At 43.0% G+C, this 23,911-nt stretch overlaps 1 protein-coding gene and 1 long non-coding RNA gene across 6 annotated transcripts in view; both read left to right on the top strand.

Moving 5' to 3' along the window:
* LOC116693504 (uncharacterized) overlaps nt 1-8,176 on the top strand; it is an 11,012-nt gene extending 2,836 nt beyond the window's left edge. Inside the window, exons 2-3 of the long non-coding RNA XR_004332940.1 lie at nt 5,668-5,674; nt 8,094-8,176. This is a non-coding gene — a long non-coding RNA (uncharacterized LOC116693504). The remainder of the gene's footprint in view (nt 1-5,667; nt 5,675-8,093) is intronic.
* The window catches only part of LOC116693412 (glucocorticoid-induced transcript 1 protein), a 71,476-nt gene that overhangs the window by 27,503 nt on the left and 20,062 nt on the right, over nt 1-23,911 (top strand). The gene's annotated exons all lie outside the window — the stretch shown is intronic.

Genomic DNA, 23,911 nt, shown 5'->3' with positions numbered 1-23,911 from the left:
GCCCGGTCACAGCAAGGAGCCCCGGCCGACGGCATCAGCCCCAGTCTCCTCAGAGACTGTGCGGACCAGCTCTTGTGGTGTGCTCGGCACTTATTCAACCTGAGCCTGACTGGAGAAGGTCCCAGCCTGTGGAAGACCTCCTGTGTTGCCGGTACCGAAGTCGCCGCGCCCCAGCCGAACCACTTCACCTGTTTCCCTGGACTTCTCACCTGATGAAGAGAGGATCCTGCGTCACCTGCGACCCCTGGTGGGCACACAGCTGGACCCCCTGCAGTTTGCTTACAAGCCTGGATGGGGTGGACGACGCAGTGATCTACCTGCTGAACAGATCGCTGCTCCACCTGGAGGACAGCGGGAGCACTGTGAGGTCATGTTTTTCGACTTCTCAGGGTACGATGCTCCCCCCCTTCCTTTTCCACCCTCTATACCTCGGACTTCACGCACACACCACCCACTGCCACATCCGAAGTTCTCCATGCCACAGCCGTTGTTGGTGTGTTTTTTCTGAGGGAACGATCTGGAATACAGGACGGTCATCAGGACTTTGTCAGCTGGTGTGAGCTCAACCAGCTTTCAGCTCACACCAGCAAGACAAAGGAGATGATTGTTGACTTAGGAGGAAAACCTCCCTTCTCAGAGATCGGACATTGAGGTAGTGGCGAGCTACAGATTCCTGGTGTGTTCCCTACACATAAACTGAACTGGACTGATAAACCCATGCTCTATAAAAGACGGCCAGAGTCTCCTCCATCTGCTGAGGAGACTAGGTCCTTTGGAGTGTGCAGGACTCTCCTCAGACCTTCTATGACTCTGTGGTGGCCTCTGCCATCCTTTATGCTGTGGTCTGCTGGGGGGGCAGCTCGGACCGGGACAGGAGCAGACTCAATAACTGATCAGGAGAGCGAGCTCTGTCCTGGACTGTCCTCTGGACCCCATGAGAAAGTGGGGGAGAAGGAGGATGTTAGTCAAGCTATCCATCATGGACAACACTCTCCCACCCCCTACATGACACTGTGGGTCCCTGGGCAGCTCCTTCAGCAGCAGACTGATACCCCCGTTAAGAAGATAGGTACCGCAGTCCTTCTCCCGGCCGCTGTCAGACTCTACAACACCTGCTCTACCTGATAGTGTTGTAGTTTCTGTTCCTGTTTTTCTCCCATCTACACCACACCCTTTCTGTTCATCTTTAATATCGTATTTATATTATTTTATTACAAGTACTTACTTTTCAACATTTATGGACTCAGGTTAATATAATTTAAATTATGCACCAACTCTTGCTTCTTTGCTCTAATTACACATTCAACTAATTTAACGTCACTTACACCGCAATATTGTTTCTCTTACATGGCAACGCACTTTAAAATTTCTTTATTTGACGCCATTTTGCTTACTCAGTCTACCATTTTATCCTTGTATTGCTGCCTGTATTTCTTGTTGTTTACTTGTTTGTGTGTTATTTTTTTTGCTGTTGAAAAATGCTGCTGCAGCAGCAGCATTTTCGTGGATAATAAAGTATAATCTAATCTAATCTATCTAAATAGTTTTGTAGCTGACTTACAACAGACTTCCTATTGGCTGTTGAACAGGTGGTGGCCCTTACTTTCTAAACAGCCTGTGGAGACAGGACCAGCTGATTCACAGCGACACCATCAGCTGGTTGGTCGAGCTAGACGCGACGGTTCAGACATCTGAACTTTTGGTTTTGGTCTCGTCACGAATAATAGTTCCGAACTGGGCTTAATGTCCGCGTGTGTACAAAATATAAATATCTATCTATAAGTCACACAGTGATGGCACTAGCAACCCTCCATAAGCTATCTCTGTGTGTTGATGGTTGTTGGCATGTGTCCAGAACACCATGCCAGTGCCACCCTGGCTTGATTCATGCCCCACCTTGGAAACCCCCATCAAATCGCCCTGGACACGCCACTGCTACCAGCAATATGTAAGAGTGGAAAGATACAAAGTCAAGTGCATAACATAGCCTGTCTATTTTAATCAAATAAATCTAAACCATCAGAGCTAACAGGTCTTAACAAGAAAATGTAGTAAGATGTAGTAGCAATGACACACAGCACTGTATATGGCTGGATTGCAAAAACACTATCAATACGTGTATATTTGCAAAGTGATTTTCTTCCTCTTTGTAAAATAGATGTATTCATGACTGACAAATTTATTTCTTATATGGCTATTGCAGAGGCTGGCCTGCCTACCCAAGGGCCTGTTTATTCTCACTTACTGCTAGGCCCCAATGTTGCTATAGAGCTACCAGCTGAGGACATATTGTTTTCCACTTCAATGACAACCTCACATGACGAATTATACTAACTTTCAGTGTTCATATCAGATTCTTAATTTAGGCTAATCGTCGTATAATGCAGATCAGTGAGCCCTGTTTATCTACGACAGAGGAGCTGCATCATCACCACACAGGCATCCATGTCCTGACATATTTACCTCATCGTATCGTAGCAGGGATGATGCCAATGATGTATAACAACTGCATTACTGATTCCATTTACATCGCAATTGTACACATTGGAATAATACACCAAACCAGCTTAGCTGTGTGTTCTAAAAATATCCGATACTATGACGTTAATCAATTGGAACACTGTGTGCGAGAGCTACTGTAGAAATTATAGTGCGTATGTACCTTCTCAATGTTTATACCGTCAATTACCAGATCCCTAATGTGTTACGACCTAATTAGAAAGCTAGCCAACTAGCCTAGCATCTGGCTCCGAATGAATAGTTAAATCTTAGCAACAGAGAGAACGGCTCGCAATATTGAATCTTGGTACGGAATAATGACATTTTGAAGTGGTCTGGATATTGGGAAAGTTGCACAAGCTTTTAATAATCCGACAGCCTTTGTGTAATATGACAGTCCGTTTTACTATTCGGTGCACATTAAATTAGCAAAACTGCGCTAATTTGAAAGATGTAATATTTCGAGCTGCTTCGCCTTCTATTTCCACTGGCATCTCTTCCCAAAACACACGTGGCTCCGATGGCCAATGCCGAGGAAAACGTTAAAGTTTAAGTTTTATAAATGTATGTTTGATAGTGATTTAAACACGCCGAACTTTAGAATACCATGCATCTTTCGGGAACATTCTAGTCTGTCATCTGAAATTGCACGTTAGTGTTCATTAATCGCCGAAACATCAAAATGTCAGATTTTTAAAGCTAGTTTGGCGTGACGTTCGCTAATACGAAACAACGACACCTAGCACAAGTTAGCACCAAGCTATCTGAACAATAATGGGTGCAGTAAAGCTACATTTAATTTATATAAAGGACAACATTACCTTTGGAGCGAGTTCTGGTGAGCTCCTGCTGTCCGGCGGAGAAAGGCTCTGCCTGGGGACCAGCCTGCTGTCACAGCCGCTTCCACCCGGGTTGGGGACTGGAGCAACGGACGTTGTCGGTCCTGTGTTGCTCCCGCTACTAAAGCAGCAGGAAGCAGAGCGGTTGGGCTGTGCTGATTTCCACGCAAAAGCTGGTACGGCACCGTGGCGCGGATAGGCTGCAACGGCCGCGGTGGGGTTGCTGCTACAGGAAGAGGAGGCTGTGGGGGCCACTGGTTTAACCCGCTGCGGGGATGCTGGGCTGGGGAGGCTGACATGACGCCACGCTCAGTTGATAAAGTTAAATGTAACAGTGGTGCTAGTACATAGTCCTGTTTTAAACAGCACACAACTTAGCTTTATGTTTTTTTTAGCACACGACCCTAGCTAACCTTCTCCTTTTTAACAAACTTTCCAGCTACCAAAGTTTCTGGAGTTCACAGTCATCACTTCACACTTATTTTCCGTGTCTGAACACAGATACCCGCCTGTCTGTTAAGCGACCTTGTGCCTAAAAGGTTATGTACTGTACTTCGAATTGGACAGACTCCTGACTCACCAAACACAACTTCCAAGCCCGCTGTTGTCAGACTCAGTTGGCACAACAACTGACAGAAAGAGGTTGGACAATGGGTGGGACCAAATCCATACACTACTTTTCGATTGGTGCTTAACTACTTCCTGGAGATGTCGATGGGTGTTCATTGGATGTATAGAAACTTGGTTGGTGGCCACCTGATGGAGGCAATAGGTGAATTAGTAATACCGTATGTGTACCGAGAGTGCTCATGTCTAGGTGCATAACTTTAATGGCTTTAAAAAGAATAGAACATTATACCTTTTTTAAAATTGTATCAAGCAAGTGAACTTTCTTCTCATTTTATTGCAGAGCGCAAACACAACTGACTTCTAATGACCCTGGTATTTCTTACTCAAACATTTCCAAATGTACTGCATATTCAACAGAGGTTGACTTAACATCAGACATACCAGAAATAATTATGTTCTGTTCTTTCTTCATTCTAAGTTAAGAAGAAAACACATTCATCATTGGGATTTTCTTTTCTGATGTTTGCATCTACATCTGGCAAAAAGAAGTAACTACTAATTGCCATAGAGTACTTTGTTGTTAGTTTTTAATATCTGTATGTCTGCCATATTTTGTTTACTCAAAATTTAAAAAAAAAAGTTACATTAAAAAAAAAAACCAGTCTCCCGTTATGCCAAGTCTCAAATCAAGGCAGGTCTCTCTTCTCACACACACACACCACACACACACACACACACACCCACACACACCACACACAAGTCAACACCCATGGAGCCTAACAGTCCAAACTAAACAAATTCTCCATACTTTGTCATGGTTTCTGTTGCTTTCGAGGTTCTGATATGGTTTTCTCTCATTTTTATCCTGATTTCTGTTTTCTGTTATTCTCCGTCCTCCCTTGTCGCCTGGTTGTACTTCCTGTCTTGTGTCTGTTCTGTTTCCGTTTTATTTTGATGGTCTGTTTCTCTGTCTAGTCCTGTCTAGTTTTACTCCTGCCTTGTGTTTTCCTGCCTTAGTGGTTGTCGTCCCCGCCCCGAAGTGTTCCCCCTGTTGTCTCCACCTGTTCCCCCGTGTCCCTTTGTCTCGCGGCAGATCTTTGTGTGTCTGGTTTGTCGTTTCCTGTCGGCTTGTCAGCGTTCAACTCTGCCCTGAGGTCTTCATTTCCCTGTCTCTGTGCTCCTGTTTTTGTTTTTCCTTTTCTCTTGGACCTTTTAGACATTTTTGGATCCCTTTTTGTGTTTCCCTGTTTTCTGGGACTAATCCTCTGATAACTCTCTCCTGCCTAATCTCTGCGTTTGGATTGACATGATATCCTTCACCATATAGGACAAATATTTTTAAACTGTCTGTTTAAATGTATTTATTACTTAAATATTCAGTGTGCCATACCTTATTCCTGCAAATATTTTGCACGTGCCATTCATACACATATACTACAATAATTGTCCCATGGTGCATTATTTGCATGAACTGCAAACACATGGTATTAATGTAAAGTATTACTAGAAATGTATTTCTTACCACAATATGATGGCAATATTTCTTATTCAATCCTGATAACAAAATATGGTTAAATGGAATCAATTAAGTATTAATGTTTATATCCATGATAACATTTCCCTTGTACACAGACGGTCATAGTTAGACAGCTTTAAATTTTTAGTTATCCACGTTACACCAAGTGAAACACAGCCAACATCAACAGATACACACTTAACTCAGACATCAGGTGGTTAAACGAGACAACTTTAGTGGGAGTTAACAGGTAGCTATGTGCTTACTTCTAAAAGACGATTTAAGATTATGATGAATTCTCATTAAAAGGCACAACCGGTTTGAAGAGACCACGGTTGATTATGTACAAACAAAACGTACAAATACAGTATTTGGGAAACTCCTGGCTGAAATCTTGACTTTGAGCAAATGTATTCCTCTTCTCAGTAGGTCTATGCTCATTTTAAAGCTCATTTTACAAAATGACCCAAAGACAATGCTCTGAAAGAGATGTCAAAGACCCAATTGCATGTATCTGTTGAAACATATTCAACCAGGATGCAAATGTCATCAAATCAGACCAACAGAGGAATATGCTGAGTAAATCCCCTACGTTACAGTATCAGTGTTTACCAGCAATATACCACAAGATTGTAACTTGGTTTATGCAAGTGCATGCATTCACAAATAAAATGGCAGAAACTCAACTAAAAAGAGCAAATGGAGGCCGTGTTCTGACAAAAGCCTGGGTATATTCATATTCATAATAGCAGCTCTGTAGATTCAGCATAATGTAGATTTAACCAGCGCTACCAGGTCGGACGTCAGTTCAGACAGATGTATTTGTATCATTTGATGATTGAAATAGTTCTCATACTATCCAAAACCATTCAAAAGGATCATGCAGCTTTATCTCTTAGGTATACACTCAGTACAGTACAGCTGTCTGGCTTGAAAGGATTTCGATAGAAGTACATGAAGTTATACTGAGCAAAATAACTAATTGTATGCTATCTGTGCTTGATGGTGTTTTAAGCCCCCCAACGTCTCCTTCCAGGCAGCGCTGACCTTTGACTTCAAGGCCCAACCCTAGTCGTCATCATGTCCTACCAGCCCGACGTTGGGGCTTAAAAACACTGATAAACCCTATTATTGTCCCAGTACACTAAGCTCTGATACAATTTACTGCTTCATCATCTAGTTGTCCTCGATACCCTGAAGCTTATGCAATAAATATCAACCTACACTTGAAGTATAATTTCAATTTAGTGTAATCGTGGTTTTTATTTTGTAGTTTTGGCCACCATTCATATCGGTATAAAATGGATGGGCTCCAAGGTAGTTGCTGAGATCTGGTTAAAAATGAGGCATGGGGGGATGGGCGTGAAGCTGGCTCCTACCCGGGTGTTTAAGACCCAACCCGACTCAGAGAACTGAAATGCAAAGGCTGCGCGTCGTTTTTCACTCCTCCGTCTGAGCATAGTGTATCATAACGCAACAAAATGAAACAGACTCAGAAGACTGGCACAATCATAGAGTGGCATTTCAATAAAAACACATTTTGAAATAACCAAACAGCAATGCAACCCAAGCCTAGTTGAAGTCTGATTTCTGCTTCTGCAGAGGCTCACCTAGCCTACATAAGGCCTGAAGTGTATATCTTGTGATGTGTCGATGAATCACCTGTCGTAGCAGACTTCTAGTAATCACATGATATGGGTTGTAAACAGGTTTGATCAGTAACACAAAATTATTGGAAGAGAAACAAAGGGAAGGGCAACGTTATCACCCAAACTTTGTAAAACATCACCATTGTAAACCATTCACCGCAGGTTTTTTGTTCAACTTTGACCTACTACAGGACCCTGGCACCAACATCACGACCTTCTGCCTTTTGTAGCAACGTCCCCAGATCTCAGCATGTCCCCAGATTCGCAGCAATCGTCCCAGATCCAGCAACTTCCCCAGATCTAGCAATGTCCCCAGATCTCAGCAACGTCCCCAAATCTCACAATGTCCCCAGATCTCAGCAATGTCCCCAGATCTCAGCAATGTCCCCAGATCTCAGCAACCCCCAATCCAGCATGTCCCCAAATCTCAGCAATGTCCCCAGATCTCAGCAACGTCCCCAGATCTCAGCAACGTCCCGATTAGTGCAAAGTCCTCATAACTGCTAGAAACCCAAGTAGTATAGTTTAAATGATCCTGTTCAGTTTGACAACATGATTCAACACATCCCGGCCTGAGGGCTTGACAGTCACAATGTCTTAACCAATCATACGCAGGCCCGTATCTGTAATGAGAGGAACAGCAGGTGTCTAACTGCGTTACCTGGGTTTACGTCGAGCGCAACCCACAACACAAGTAACCCCAAGTTCATTTAGTTCCCTGATCCATAAAGCTGAAACCTGGTCACCTCATCAGCTGTACAGCCAGTGACTGTCCATGCTTCCTTGTGTTTTTCCAACATTTATCATGGCATTATTATACTATATTGAAATTAATAAATGGATAGGGAGTTATAACAGAAGGTTCTGCTTTGCAGTTCTACAACTAATTTTTGTCTAATGTATTTCTGTGAGCTCTTCCTTGTTCGTAATGCTACAGTATGACATGTGCATGTTCAGAGGCCTAGACCTCTCAAACCACAACAACCAGCCACAGGGGGAACTCCTGGAAAACTTCACCAGCCTAGGCGTTATGAAGCACCGAGTTCTCTAGAGTGAGTCGTACTGGAAACTAGTCAGGTTGTAGTTCATGTCCCGGGACAGCACACATCAGAAATGGGGCGCCCTGCCTGCATGGCCAGGACATGGAGCCAGAGTGAGGGACGTCCCCGAGGAGGTCTGGCAGAGTTGAAGCAGCTTCCACGGCCGGGGCCCTTGCTGGCGCGCCGTGGGGTAGCTGCAGGGGCTTTGTGTCGGTGGGTGCAGCTGGATCTGTACAGGAGACTGGGGAAAAGCGACCGATTAAGTCAGTGTGCAGTATTTATATTACTTTTAATACACATTTTTTCTTTTCCCAGTGGTTTTCTATCCCACGAGCAGCGGGCGACAGTTTTAGGATCAAACAATACACCTTACATCTTCTTTTGCCTTTTAAAAACAAATTCCAATATTTCATACCCTTCTTATAAGACTTCCTGGAGCTGATAAAACACCATCCACAATTGGTTTTTCGCAGCTGAGAGTAGCACATTAACGGCCTTTGTCAATGCATTGTGGGTCATAGGAGGGCTGGGCGATGTGAGAAAATCAAATATCACGATATTCTGACCAAGTACCTCGATGACGATATTGTAGGGTGACTATTGGTCCTGTAACAAAATGTTATTTACACAATGAGATTTTTGATAAATCTTCTCCAGAAATGTTTAATGACTTAAGTGGCAGAAAGCAGTTAGCCTGCAGCTAGAAATGAACGAGCTAGCTAGCGTCTGTAACGTTACAATAGTCTTGTGGCTCTCAGAGTGCACGTGGACGCTGGCATTGGTTGATTTGAGTGAATGCCCAATCACGACAAAAGGTCCAGATCTTTAAGTTCAGCTTATGAAAAATGGGTCAAAAAACAAAGTGTTGCGTTTATAATTTGGTTCAGTGTAGTTTGTTGAGTCCAACGTGTTTTTTATTTGCGTTATAAAGACAAGCAGTCCCTCGGATAATAGCAGAGCTCTAGACTATGTAGTTTTTTGTTCAGTGTGGTTATGACTACACAAGATTCCCTGGAATGTTATTTTTGGCCTCCGTCATGATTTGTGTGCGCGCTGCACTAACAGCACTCGCCAACATGCTGTTCCTGATGGTGCAGTTTGCCAAAAACAAGCTTTAATGCTGTCAAGAACAAGAGGCTGCTGGTAATCCCAGTGACAGTCTGCATCGTTGCTTTGATGATGCACGCCAAAGTGTTTCCCATTGGTACTGTATGTATGTAAAATTTTTGTTTAATCAACTCTTGAGTCTTGTTAAGTACCGTAGATTGACAGTACATTGCACTGTACTGGGAGTCGATGTTGAAATGTGTATTTTCTTCATTACAGTAGATAAGTCATTATCAATGGAATAAAGTGCGAAATGTAGTAGTAAGTTAGCCACTTTTTGCTTTTGTATATAATATCTAGCACAATGAGTGAGTGCTTTTAGCAAGATTAATTATAAGCTGCAAACTAATGTGAATGCCAAATCAGTAACTAAATAAACTACATATCTCAAGGCTCGGTCCACAACACCAAAATCATTTGAATCAGTGGAACTGCCAATCTGTCAGTGCATTTGCTCTGAGGAAGTCTGCACTCTCTTCCCCAAGGTTCAGCTCTGGGAAGCTGACGTGCAGACGTGTACTAACAGTCTGGCTTTGCTGAGGCTTTGAGGGACTTTACATACCCTGCTCTGCCAAATGAGGCAACGCCAACAGAGCTTTTTTTTCTTTGTAGCCACTGTGTCATAAACAAAACTATCCTTAGCCACACACACCCACAGTCATACCATCACCAAGTTTCCAGCATTTTATTGTATTATTGTTAGGCCTGCTGTTGCTAGTAGCTCTGTGCCTCTGCCCCCCCCCCCCTCTGTCTGTCCTTAATTACAGGAGTGAAGCCTGGTGTGAGGGGTCAGGGTTCCAGCTGTAGATCATCTACACTAATCCCTCTTTCTTCAATACCTCCCACTCTTTGTCAGATCATCGTCAAGACGACCACGTAGTATCGCTGTCGCGACTGTTTGTATTTAGCGTTTTGATCGCTCTGATTTGTTCTCTTTTGCCACAGTTGGTGTGAACCCGACTCCTGCTGCCCCCTACTCCTGCCATCCCCCTTCCTGCTCTCTACACTGAATCTCGGACTATTGGACACGGACACTTGGACATTTTGGAATCCGTCCCGCTCTGCCTCCAGGATTTGAAATCCATGGATTTGGACTTTGCTTTTTCCCCTGTTGCTTCCTAAACTTTGACTTGCAATAAATCTGTAAACTTCATTGGCTCTGCGTTGTGTCTGCCCTAGGTTCAACTTTAGTTCACACGTAACAATAGAATAGAAAGTTGGATGGTAGTGTTGCTTACTTAATTGGACATACAGAATTGAAACTATCGCTTCCAAACTGACAAAATAGCAACCAAACATCAAAAATCCTGTCCTGATATGTCAATTGTCCACTTCTGGTGTTTTCCCCACTGCGTGGTACCGCCGCCTTGGTGACACGTGGCTTGCCTGAGTTTACACGCCCAGCTAAAGTTGATAAGTAGTAGATAAGTATACCCCCCCTGTTAAATCAGGGGCATAAGTAACACCACCCCCCCCCATGTAAAATACGGGGCATATAAACACCCCCCCATGTTAAATACAGGGGCATAAGTATACCCCCCCTATGTTAAATTCCCATAGAGGCAGATTTTCATTTTTAAAGGCCAGTTATTACATGGATCCAGGATACTCATGCATCCTGATAAAGTTCCCTGGCTTTTGGAATTAAAATAGCCCCCCCCCCCACACACACACACACTACATCATTAATACCCTTCACCATACATAGATATAGCAGGTGGTATTTCAGTCTGCTTAGTGCTGGTTTGATTTGCATTGAGAATGATTTTACAGAAAGTTCCCCATGCCGATCTCTATTTATGGGTGGTGATGTGATTTGGGGGGAAATATGGCCTTTAAATAAAAATGTGCCTGCCTCATGTAATTTAACATGGGGGGGGTCTATACTTCTGCCCCCTGTATTGTAACTAGGGGGTGTATACTTACTGTATTTTTAAGGAAGACAACACTATTGTCCTCACAAAGAAATTGGTGTCTTTAAAGGTTGGATTTTCCTCATCTTAAAAAAAAATCCATCAATAAATTCCAAAAGATGTTTTGTTATTCTCTTAATCAACTTTACCTGGGTGTGTAACTTTCCAAGCCCTGTATTTGCAGGAAAGCCTCATGAAGTAGAGCAGATTTCCTAACCTTAACCCTACGCTGATTGGTTAGAGGAAAACAGAGTGTTTTTCTCTACCTTTAACCTTTGAAGAGACAGATGTCTATACATGCTGCGTTCATTAGCTGGTGCTTGGTGAGTTAGCATTTCACAAAACGTTTCCTTTTAAATAGCGACATCAGTCTTTTCTTGCAGCATTGTGCTGCCTTCTGAGTAGAGGGGCCTGACTACAAAACTCTCTCAGAGTGCCGATTCTGTTCCTAAGCATGTAATTACGGGCAAATGTTCGACTAAATGCAGAGAAGATGTGACAGGAATGATGAAGAGGTTTCCTTTGGGACTGGAGCACAGGGAGGGTGGAGCAACAGACTCTTGTTTTCTGTATGAACCAAACACAGTGATTATTTTATAAAACCAAAGTATGAAATACACTCTGGAATGCTGTGATTCTGGGAAGCATTTCGGTATCTCAACTGTACGGCTGCAATTAGTTGTACAGAGTTTCTGCAGGTTTCCCCAATTCAAATGTAAGACTTTTAAGACCATTTTGAATGAAATTTAAGACCTTGAATGAAATGTGAAGAATGAAATTTAAGACTCTTTGTAGTCATAAACAGCGAAACTGGACTGGCAAAAGCAGAACTACAACCACGGAATAAAAGCATTAGAGGTAGTGTGCAAGGACATAGGAAAATGAAGACCTGTTTAAATTATAAAACCCTTTTTGTAGTGATTAATGGAGTGTTTCAGCTCCACGTGATTTGTATGAGTGTTCTTTGGGTTGTTGTACGCCGGGCTGGTGTGTCACAGTTTTCCCGTTACCAGCGGAATATTGGGACATTGGCAGTACTCAGTATTGCATCACCCGTGTGTGTGACACGACAAAAGCAGGACTCGCACTACTACTACTACTATTAGGTTCCCAGGGAACCTTTATCATCCAATACAGGGTTGTCACGATTTGATCAATTTAAGGTCACATCTCGATTCAATCAGAAAAAAGTCCACAGGGACGGCAATGCCACGATAAGAGCCACTAGAGGGCAAAGGGTACTCTACAAAAAAAACAGTTTCCGTGGGTCAATGTGCACAAACTTTTATAATACTGTATATATGTATATCGTTTTATGATTCATGAGGAGATTCCGTTTTACTGCACTTTTTTGAAGTCTTAATGTGTCAACTCTCACGGCTTCTTGCTGTGCTACATGGCGTTAGTATTTTTAAGGAGTACAAGTTGGCAGGCTATAACAAACATCAGGAGTGCAAGGACGGTGGTATTGGATCTTATACAGTTGCCGTCTGGGCCAAATGCATGCGTAAGTATGTGTGTGCGTATGTGTGTGTGTGTGTGTGGTGTTGTGGACTATGTAGGCTGGAGTGAGGTTACAGTGCATCCTGTTGCACCATGTGATTAAAACTGGAGGCAAGCCAGTCACTAACTGTGAGACTGTGGTCCCTCCAGGATCCATATGGCCCAATGTGTGTGCACACACACTCGCTGTCCCCAAAAATGTCCTTCATCATAAACTGAGCAATTAAAAAGCAATAAGGCCCATACATGTATGTGACAACAATCAGAGGCCAGCATAGCTCTTTGGGTCCTCTGACCCGCTCAGTTTTAAATGGCGGCATGGTGAATGGTAGTAGCCCATACTGGCACGCTACTCCCTGGGCCCCCAGTACCTGTCAACATCACAGCATGGAGTTCTGTATGAGCCATGCAGGACAGGCCACTGGGATGCTCACACTTCTGTCCCAAAGCTGAATCCTTCCGTTTATGCAAAAAAAAACATGGCTTCTTCATGTCTTCCTTTCGTTGCTCCATTATTGATTCCACCTGCTGATTCAAATGCTTATATCATGAACTGAAAACCTCAGCAGCTCACCCCTTGGCTGCACTATGACGTTTGGTTGACGGCTGTGCATGTTCATGCTCTGCATCTTCCTCCTCTGTTCTCAACGTCTCTCCTGCACAAAAATGTGGCAGACAGAAGGTTAAACAACCCTTTTAGCAGAAACATGCAGCATGACTGTACCACTGACCAAGAGATTTTTGTGCTGAGAATTTTTTACAACTGCTTTTCCTTCAGCACAATGCAGGTCGAGGTGGGGATTATTTGTGTTCTAGGTGCTTTCCTAATCACATTAGGGATTTAAAAAATAAGCATTAGCCTGCTGAGACTGAGCAAACAATTAGGTATCCTGAGCTGAAGTGTATGCTAGAGGACCGCGATGGGATTGGGATCCTGCGGGGTCTAACCACAACATCGCGGGAGGGGATTGGTTTTAACCAGGGGTAAGCATCATCCGAAAGTGTACCTCCTGTTGGGAGATTCTGAGGCTACATGCCATCACCTTCCGCTAGCATTGACTCCCATTCGGTCGGCGCCACTTTGACACGAATAGCTTTACATCCGAAGCGTTAAAAGACTCTAGTGGTCCATTTTTTATTTCTAAGAAACCATCAATGTATAAAAGGCTCCCTCACCTTGTAGCTCACGTTATAGCTCCGTAACAGACGTTTTTATAAACAATCTAACTATTGTGTTCCACCACGCAACTTTCTGTCGCACAGTAGATAAATTACAGTATGTCATGACAACGCGCAGGCATTGGGGGGACGGGACACTTTTGGGGTTTAAATCAGGCTTGTGCTCATAATTCCAGTTAATGTGTCTGGCCGCCGAGGTCAGGCTCAGTGGGATAGAAGATGAATGGGAGCAGAGAGTGAAAACAGTAAAGCTCTTATCTTCCTCTTCCTCTCCAGGGCCAAACTGACTTGAAATCAGACTGGAATCCTTCCGACTGATGTCCACCCTCTCTGATCTCAGCTGGTGTCTCCCACATAAGCTCCCATACAAAAGAGGAGTGCTGCCCTGGGGGGTTCAAGCAGCCCCAAAGCCCCCGCTGTTGCGCATCGACCCCATCTCACATCATCTATTAATCACCCGCATCATCTTCTCAAAAGATGCTGTCCAATGGCGACACGCAAGACCATATAATCTACTACCATAACTGAGCCAGATGAACAATGTCGTAATCTTATGTTGCCCACAAAGAATTACATTAGCATTACTACTTGTCCACAGCACCTTTCAGCACAGAAGAACCCGGCCCCCGGACTGTCTTCTTCGTTCCGTCCGACTGTGCAATATTGTATATGTTCTGACTATATATACCTCATGACCTGGAATCTGTCAATTTCATTTCATACAGTGCAATATTTAATACATTAACCTTCCATTACTGTGCAATACTTATTTACTTAATATGTATTAATCATTTCCATTCCATCACTGTGCAATATTTTTATTGAGTGTTAACCCTTATCTATGTTTATTCAAGCTGATTATATATGTATACTCGACAGCACTACACTTTATATTTTGACTTTATATTTTGATATTTTATACTGTAATATTCTTATATTTTTTTGTGTCAACGCTGCAAAGGATTGCTTAATCTCGTTGCACAAGTACCGTGTACTTGTGTATAATGACATAAAGGCTTCTATTCTATTCTATTCTATTCTTTATTTTAGTATGCTAACCTTGGTTGGCTTGGTCGATCATATTGAAATCAATCAAGATCAAATAAGGTCTCTGTTGTATCACTGTTTGCAGTGGCATCTAGCCATGACAAAAAAGTTGTATTATGTTTACTGAGTTAACTCTCCTCCACACGCGCGCCCCCCCCCCCCCCCCCCACAAGAAAAGATCAGTTTGTATCAAATCGTGGGTCCGTGATACAAACCAAATCGTGGGTTTGGCGTATCGTTACAGCCCTAATATTTACACATTATAGTCCCATCTGATGTGGGGGGTGCATTGCGGCCGTCACCGTAGCGATGCGCTACTTGTACCTCCTACGTCTGAACACTGACTTTACAATACTCTCATTGTGTGTGTGACACGTCTTTGTTTTGTTACCTTTTATTGTGTTTATATTTATCAGTTACTCTATTCCTTTCCATAGTCCTACTGTTATCACGTAGTTTTCTAGTGCACGAATTTAACAGCTAAAACTACGGTGAAAGGCATGCATGCAACGCTGACTTCATTCCTTCCCCAATCTGTTAACCCTCTTTATACATTGTTCATCATTACCATCTTATCTCGTTATTAATCCTTAGTTAAAGTCCTTTGTTTAACTAACATTTGTTTATTTAACTTTAGTTGTAATACAAATCATTATACAAACATTTGTGTCACCTTACCTGTGTCCTCTGACGTTATTATAAAGGGGAGTTCCTTGTATTCACCGGTGCTTTTATAGCCGGGCGGTCTTCCGGGGTGACCGGAAGCTATTCCATTTAAATGATAAAATTATAATATGGTAAACCTAGATGACTTGTGTGGAGGTTAAACCTGTTTGGGGTATATTTACATTCTCACGAATGTTTCATTTTGTGGAGTAGTGTTTTTAGCTGGTTTTAAAGCCGTTTGCATATTTCCACCTGGGCCACCCCTGCAGCTTTAGGGAAGAATGGTTTAGTCCATTTCAGAGGTGCTATACCAGAATATTTGAGAGGGATGCTTCAGTCAAGAGAGAAGTCTAGTGAAAGCCAAGTTAATTGCAGTCAAAAGGCAATTTGTGAGCAGCTGTACTTTTGTTTGGTATTTCTACTTTTATCTTTTTTGACTCTGAGCACATGAGGCTGCATTCCCAGTACTCCCTCTGCAGCCGGGTCAGCGCCGTCAGCTCTTCCATCTTGTTGGAGAGAGTTCCCCATGATGACAGACGGTAAACATGGTTTATACCGTCTTTACCGCTCCCTGCGGTTCACACCCGCTCTGCTCCCTCTTCTTCTTCTCCGTAACTCCTTCGGAATCTCCTGCCGCTCCGCACAGAGAAGGGGTGTGTGGCGCAGGGCTAACAGCTGATCCCGGGTGTAGAACAATGGGACCGTCGTGGAGTGGGGGGCTTTGTTGAATAAGTTTCCATTTGCTGTGCCAAAAAGTTCCAAAAGCAGCAAGAGACAAGCTACGAACGTAACAATATGAACATCCATAGCTGCCCACTTGCTTAAAGTGTCGATAGTGACAAAAAATAACAAAAAAGACAAAAACACCGTAAAAACACTAAAAAGATGTATAAAACTGCAGAGCTACTGTAACAAGCTGCCACTCAAGCGGCGCCATCTTGTAATGGCGCCATCTTGTAATGGTAAAATGGTCAATAATCCATTTTATTTCTATGTTATAAATGGTAAGTTGGTCAAATGGTTTAAAGTTTTAGACGTAGGCTCAACGGCTCAGGCTTCTCCAAATGGTGGGTGTCCGTTGTCAGTGTCATTTCTGCGCTTCCCATTCATTTCTATGGAGGCAGCCGTGCAATGCATTCTGGTAGCGTCGTGGGGATTTTGGAGAAGTGGGGTGTTGAATCTCCTGCTCCTCATTTGTATAAAGTTGAATCCAGCCAAGTTTATGCAGATGAGGAGCGGCCAGCTCGGCTCCAAACGAGCCACCATTAAGTTCGGTTTTGAAATCCGGAAGCAGCCATGGCGGTTGTAGGAGGGTGTCAACTGTTTTCTTTGCTTGTCAGTAGTCATTGAAAATAAACTGGTGACGAGCCCGCTCGCATACAATAATGATAGATGTTAAAACAACTCTTATATGTACTAAAAATCCCCACGTCGCTACCAGAATGCATTGCACGGTTACTTCAATAGAACATTGACAATCGACACAAATGTTTGCCCGACCGACAGCGTCTGAGCCTGCATGCATCCACCTGTGAGGCTGTCAGCTGTGTGTCTGCCTGGTATCCTTTGTGTTTAGGGCGGCCGATTTAACCCGCCAGTCCTCATCAATACAGTGGCGTGTGTCACGTAGCTCTCTGTTGGAATGGTGTGTTCCATTTACCTCAGAACTTTAATGCCAAAGCTGGGAATAATGTCACACCCGAGTTGTCATTGTTGTCATTAGCTCTAGCCAGGTTAGCCAAAGTTAGCAATGCCAGTTTATAACAACACATTACGCTGTTTTTGTGCAAACAGTGTAACAACATTGTCCACAGACAGAAGATGGACGGCGCTGTGTGTACGACTGAATAAGTGAGACACAAATAAGAGAGAAGTGCTTCTAACTGTATGTAAATGTAAATGTGCTGTATTTATATAGCGCCTTTCCAGTCTTAACAACTGCTCAAAGCGCTTTTACATCTACAGGAGACATTCACCATTCACACACATTCATACTGGGGCTGGGGCTGCCGTACAAGGTGCCACCTGCTCATCAGATATACATTCATACACACTCACACTCCGATGCGCAGCACCGGGGGCAACTCGGGGTTCAGTGTCTTGCCCAAGGACACTTCGACAATGACTGCAGGGGCGGGGATCGAACCACCAACCTTCTGATTGGCAGGCAACCGCTCGACCACTGAGCCACAGCCGCCCACTAATGCTCTGCAAAAGTCAAATTTGAAGAAGGGGCAGGGGATCGTCTGTGCTAATTTCATGGTCAAAGTCAGACGATATTCCGAGACACTTTTTACCTTGACAACAAATCTCGTCCCGTTTTTATCTCGTGGGTCGAGATCTCCTAACACCTCTACTAGCAAGTCAACTAACAGTTAAGAAATAGATTGCATGGCAAATTTTTTTATTTTATCATGCAAAAAAGGTTAACTGTGTAACCGACGGTGAAAATTAGGGCTGCACGATACGAGGAAGATATGCAATAACGTTAAATAACAGTGTTCCTTGTGATAAATAAACAGATATTAAAATGTCCTCACTTCTGCTATTCTGCTACTTTCAGTCTTCTGCTAAAATACAACACATTGTTTGTTAAATTTAAAACAAATGAACGAAAATCATTTCCAACATTCTTTTATTGAACAAATTGAATGTTGATTTGATTATAAAAGACATCACTAATACAAAAAGGAATGGAATTTGAAAGGTGCAGTTTTCTACAGATATTTTCTTTCAACTAACACAAAAGATCTGTGAGTGTCTTTCGCGATATGTTTATTGTGTCGGTTCTTACTGTCGTTTGTACGGTTAATCATTAACATCCCTAGGGTGCACCTAAATGATGTGCTGGTGCACCCAAAGTCCCCCTAGTGCAGTCAATGTAAAAAGTTAGTCTGGAGCCCTGATATAGAAATGAGATGCAAAACCTTTTAAATAGAGCCTTCTGAAAAATTGATTAGCGCCCGGTGGGAGTGATTCTCTGCGGTTTGAGTTGGTCATATGACTCAAAGTCATGCTGGGTGACCTTGTTATCCCACAGAGGTTTTCAGCATCAACCAGATGTAAGAATGACCTCACAGAGTCCAGACTGTGTCTAAAAACCAGTATCTAACACGTTAGCACTTCCACACAGTGGTTGAATAACTCACACAAGGCTTAAGGCTCCACTGATTCACTGGGAATACTGCAGTGTTCTTCTGGTCAACAACAACCACATCTGTTTTTTTTAAAAGTCCTTATTGTTCTCTATCTTCTTCCTTATTTGTATTGTTATTAGTGTTGTCAGTTAAACGCGTTATTAACGACGTTAACACAAACCCATTTTAACGGCGTCAATTTGTTTATGGCAAGATTAACGTTCTTTTCAGCCTAGCAAACTTTTGTAGTTTTTAACATTTTACAACAACTGGTAACGTTAGAAAAACTACAACACACACTGGATCCAGCTAGACTGGAAACAAGACAACAGGCACGCCGTACACACGCCGTTTGGGCCAAAGAGTAGTAACGTTCTGAGTGGATGGTGAGCGTGAGACGCTGACATGAAATGGACGGCAGTCAGATTCTGGGTGGAAAGTTTCCTTTTTAAAAGTTACCAAATGTTCCACTGACCAGACCAAAGGGATCTGTGGGTTTGGTGGTTGTGAATGAGTATCATCGCAGCACGGCCAGTCTGGAATAACCCCCCCCCCCAGTCTGAAACCACTTCATGGGCCAAGCACAGCGCTGATGCTGATGTTGACCCCTGAAAAAATAAGGGACAAAAAATTATCAAGGGACATTTAGAATAGATAAAATGTGAGATAATGAATTAATAGTTACTAGACATGCGATAATCGTGATAAATATTTAATCGTAACAACTCTAAATGTTTTATTATTATGTTACAATGTTAATCGTTAGTAACAGCACTAATTGTTACTATTGTTATTGATAATGACATGAATCGTACTCATCTCCTGATAGTAACAGTATTGCACACAATTAGTCTCCATTGCCAGACCTTCCTCCACAGCGCTGCGGAGGAGGGTCAACGACATTCTGGGAGGGAGAAAAACTCTGGTTGCTCTAGTTTGTTGGCATTTCTTGACAATACGTTAGGCCTGCACGATTAACTTCACTGAATTGCAATCTCGATTCACCTTGTTCACAATTTATTTTTTAAATAATTTGTTTTCTCATTTCATTTTACGAGCGACGCTCACAAACGCTTCTCTTCTTTTTGTGAGTTAAACGAGACTTAAAGCAGTATCCTTTCTTTGTTGTCTGGGTGCATATGTGCAATATACATTACACTTTGTGGGAGAATTGTGATATAATTCTAAGCTAAATAAAATCGTGATTATATTTTTCCTAATCACATTGTCCTGGCAGCGACGGTTGCCGTCCAAAATAGCTCCAGGAAGGACCTGGTTTTGGTTGGAACATGTGTCGTTCAAGAATGTGGTTAGTTGTCACAGAAAACTACAATGGACAGATAGTTAGCTAGCGTGATTTAACTGCAGAGACGAGGACAGGTAACCATAGTCCTCAGATGGACCAGTAGTCTAGCTAGCTGTCTGGATTACACCTGCAGAGAATGAGGACCAGTAACCATAGTCCTCAGTTGGAAGATGTCTAGCTAGCTGTCGGCTTTACCCTGCAGAGATCTGAGACCAGGTAACCATAGTCATCAGATGGACGAAGTCTAGCTAGCTGTCGGAGTTACCTGCAGAGATCTGAGGACCAGGTAACCATAGTCCTCAGATGGACGATAGTACGCTAGCTGTCTGGATTTACCCGCAGAGATCTGAGGACAGGTAACCATAGTCCTCAGATGGACCGATAGATAGCTAAGCCTGTCTGGATTTACCTGCAGAGATCTGAGGACAGGTAACCATAGTCTCAGATTGGACAGATAGTCTAGCTAGCTGTCTGGATTTACCCTGCAGAGACTGAGGACCAGGTAACCATAGTCCTCGATTGGACAGATAGTCTAGTAGCTGTCTGGATTTACCCGCAGAGATTGAGGACAGGTCCACCATAGTCTCGTGGTCTGTGACTTTGATGTCACTTTGGGCTGATTAACACCGAGGCGAAATGTTTGCGTTGCTTTAATCACGCATTGATCGGGGTGCATATGGGATAATTTGGTTTACTGTATGATTAGCACTGCTCGTGTTACACGTCAGGGTAGAGCTGTAGGCACCACAAACCTCTCTTCCTTTATAAGCACAAATAACACATTACTGCTTGATATTTATTGTTGATGTCAGATATGTGGAAAATCACCGGAGGAGCAAAAGTACTGTAATTTCACTTGTTTCTCCAGGAAGTAAATGTGAATGCCACTTCCCGCGCTACCTGAGGTACAGATTGAGCGGCAGATGGTTGTCCCCCCAGTCACAGTCTGTCAAGTGCCCTTCCCTGTAAAAGGAAGTTTTCCGATGTGGTGTGGCTAGAACTACTCTCTTATAAGGTGTCCGAGATAACCCCTGTTGTGATTTGACATTAGAAATACAATAGAACTGAATTGAACAATGGAGGCCTGGGGATGCGTAAGTAGGCCTAGTGTAGTAGTACTTTGGTCTAGAAAAGTCTTCTAAAAAGGAGCACCTTGTTGAGCTAATAAATATTGGAAGATCAAGCACAAGTTGAATTAGGACCCTTAAGGGAACTTGTAATCTGTGGATTTATAAGGGACCTAGCCGATATGGTTTAATCGGATTAAACTACTGGGGACCAGAAGCCCAGACAAGATTACTACAAAGGAACCTGGCACAGATGAGGCATCATGTGTGAGCAAGCAGAGGATTGGTAGATGTGGTCATTATCTTTGCCCTCAGAATGGGACAATGAGCATAATATATTACCATTGAGCATGTGTCAGAAGATGTGTTTGATGGAATGGTTTGCCTGGGGATGAACAATTTTTCTACCAGTATTGTGATTGTGAGTTTTTTGTTTGTTTTGTTTTGTAATTTAGCTCAAGCTATAGAGCGTAGTTTCTGTCTCTCCCTGAGGAATTCTAAAAAATGACAACAACACGTTGGCGCATCCACATGACAAGCCTTTGGGTTGAGCAAGCACCACCCCAACCCTCCTCTACACAGTTGCTTGTAGCCAAGGAGGACACGTAGGAGTAAAAAAACATGGTTGGATTTTTGATTTGATTAATCGTTCAGCCTTAGTTGCCAGTTGAATAAAAGAAGATAACATTTGAATTAAGTGGTTCCATATTAACGTACCCAACCACTAGCACACTTACACTTCAAGTAACAGGCTGTCTTAATATATTTCCATGTGTACTTTTTACACCTTGATGGTTGTTGACACCGATATAGGGCCATAAATATGGAAATGAAACGCACTCAAATAAAAAGACATACTGTGCAGTAAGGACGACCGAATACTGATTCCATCGCAATTAGCCGAGACCGATACGGCTGCGATATTCATATACATAGTTACATGACAGAAATGTCAACCTGCCATGATGGATTGTTTACAGAATGCTCTTGCCATTTCTTTAAAATAATAATCAAAAACACAGTCATTGGCTCTCTGACAATCATCTCCATTCATTTCAACCAAATTATGTGTGCAAAAAAATTCAAATATGTCCGGCTGATAAACCGGTCTATCAATTTACAGAGAGTGGAAACACGAGCCTTGCACCAGTTTCTGAGGTCAGTGTAAAGTTGGTTTGTTGGTGAGCTATTTTAAAAGGTTAGGCCCAGAGCAAACCGAACAACTACTGGAAGTGTTAAAGCCAGTGGAGGAGGAGAAGGGCGGAGGCTGGGGGTTGTGGCCTGACCAATGCCATTTGCCTGTTGAAAGCACATGATCTCTCTCTCTCATGGGGGGGGCCAAATTCTCTGGGCGGGCAAAGCAGAGAAAGGGGAGGTAACCTTGCACCTATGACCTCATAAGGAGCAGATTCAGATGGCCTATCTGAGTTTTGATTTCTCAAAGACAAAGCAGGATACAAGGCGCGGTTTACACCTATCCCCATTTTCTAGACTGGGGGAGCCATAGACAGGCTGGGGGAAGCATATTAAGTTATAAATACATACATACAGTGAATTTCATGCCATGGGACCTTAATCAATCTGTGGGGTGTGCGCTGCTAGGATGTTTAAGTGCCTGGTTTTATGTTTTTTTTATATCTCCAACAACTGCAAATCAAATTTCCCTTGAGGGACAATAAACGAACTCTGAAATAGGGATAAACAATACTGGTTTTCAAGTCTCAACCACATTATAGTCGTTAATGAAAACAAAAACCGATATTTTAATCGATATGCATTGCAGTAAAAATTAACATTTTAATGAAGTATTTAATAAATGAGAAACTTTCAACATAATAGCCAATACAGAGAGTCAAGGTGAGGGAAACGAGGCAGAGGGACAGCACACTTAATTCATTAACTTTATCGGTGTAATCTGCAGACACAAAAAAAAAAGCTCGATAAGTCACGCACTGGCCAAAACGGTCATCACCTCTGAACTCGGACAATGAACTCTGATACTTCCAGGGGTTGAGCCAAGGTTCACGTATTAAAAAGACTGACAGAGCACAGTGAACCCAAAAAGCAGATCCAGAGCAGAGGTAAACAGGAATTACGAGTACAATCACAATCGTAAGGTTACAGCAGGCCAAAGACATGGTCGAATACAGGCTAGAGATCTACAAAACACTGGAAGGTACACAAGGGCTGACACTGGAACGTGAGGCACCCCAAGTACTACAACAATCTGGCAAGGACAAAAAGAACACAAGGTATATACAGTGCCTTGCGAAAGTATTCGGCCCCCTTGACTTTAACCTTTGCCACAATTTCAGGCTTCAACATAAAGATATAACAAGTGGGTCACAATTGTGAAGGTGGAACGAAATCTATTGGATTATTTTAAATTTTAGCAAATAAAAAGTGGTGCGTGAAAATGATTGGGCCCCCTTGCGTTAAACTTTGTAGAGCCCCCTTTGCGCGATTACAAGGCAAGTCGCTTGGGGTTGCTTTATCAGTTTGCACATCGAGGAGAGATGAGTTCTTGCCATTCTTCCTGCAAAACAGCTGGAGCTCGTGAGGTGGATGGAGAGCGTTGGTGAACAGCAGTTTCAGTGCTTTCCACAGATTCTGGATTGGATAGGTTGGACTTGACTTGGCCATTCTAACCAGGAGACGTTTTTTGGGAACCATGCTGTGTAGATGTTGCTGTAGTTTGGATTCATTGTCTTGTTGGAGATATAAATCTCCGTCCCGTTTCAGGTCTTTGTGGACTACAAAAGTTTTCATCCCGATGGTCCTGTATTGGCGGTGCATCCATTTACCGCAATTTGAACCATCTTCCCTGGCTGCTGGAAGAAAGAGCACAAACCTGAGCGGCACCACAGTTTGAC

Source organism: Etheostoma spectabile, chromosome 8 (genome assembly GCF_008692095.1).
Source record: "Etheostoma spectabile isolate EspeVRDwgs_2016 chromosome 8, UIUC_Espe_1.0, whole genome shotgun sequence".
In the NCBI taxonomy this organism is placed as follows: domain Eukaryota; kingdom Metazoa; phylum Chordata; class Actinopteri; order Perciformes; family Percidae; genus Etheostoma; species Etheostoma spectabile.
Note: the sequence above shows the minus strand (reverse complement) of the source record. Positions and strands in the feature narration are given on the sequence as shown.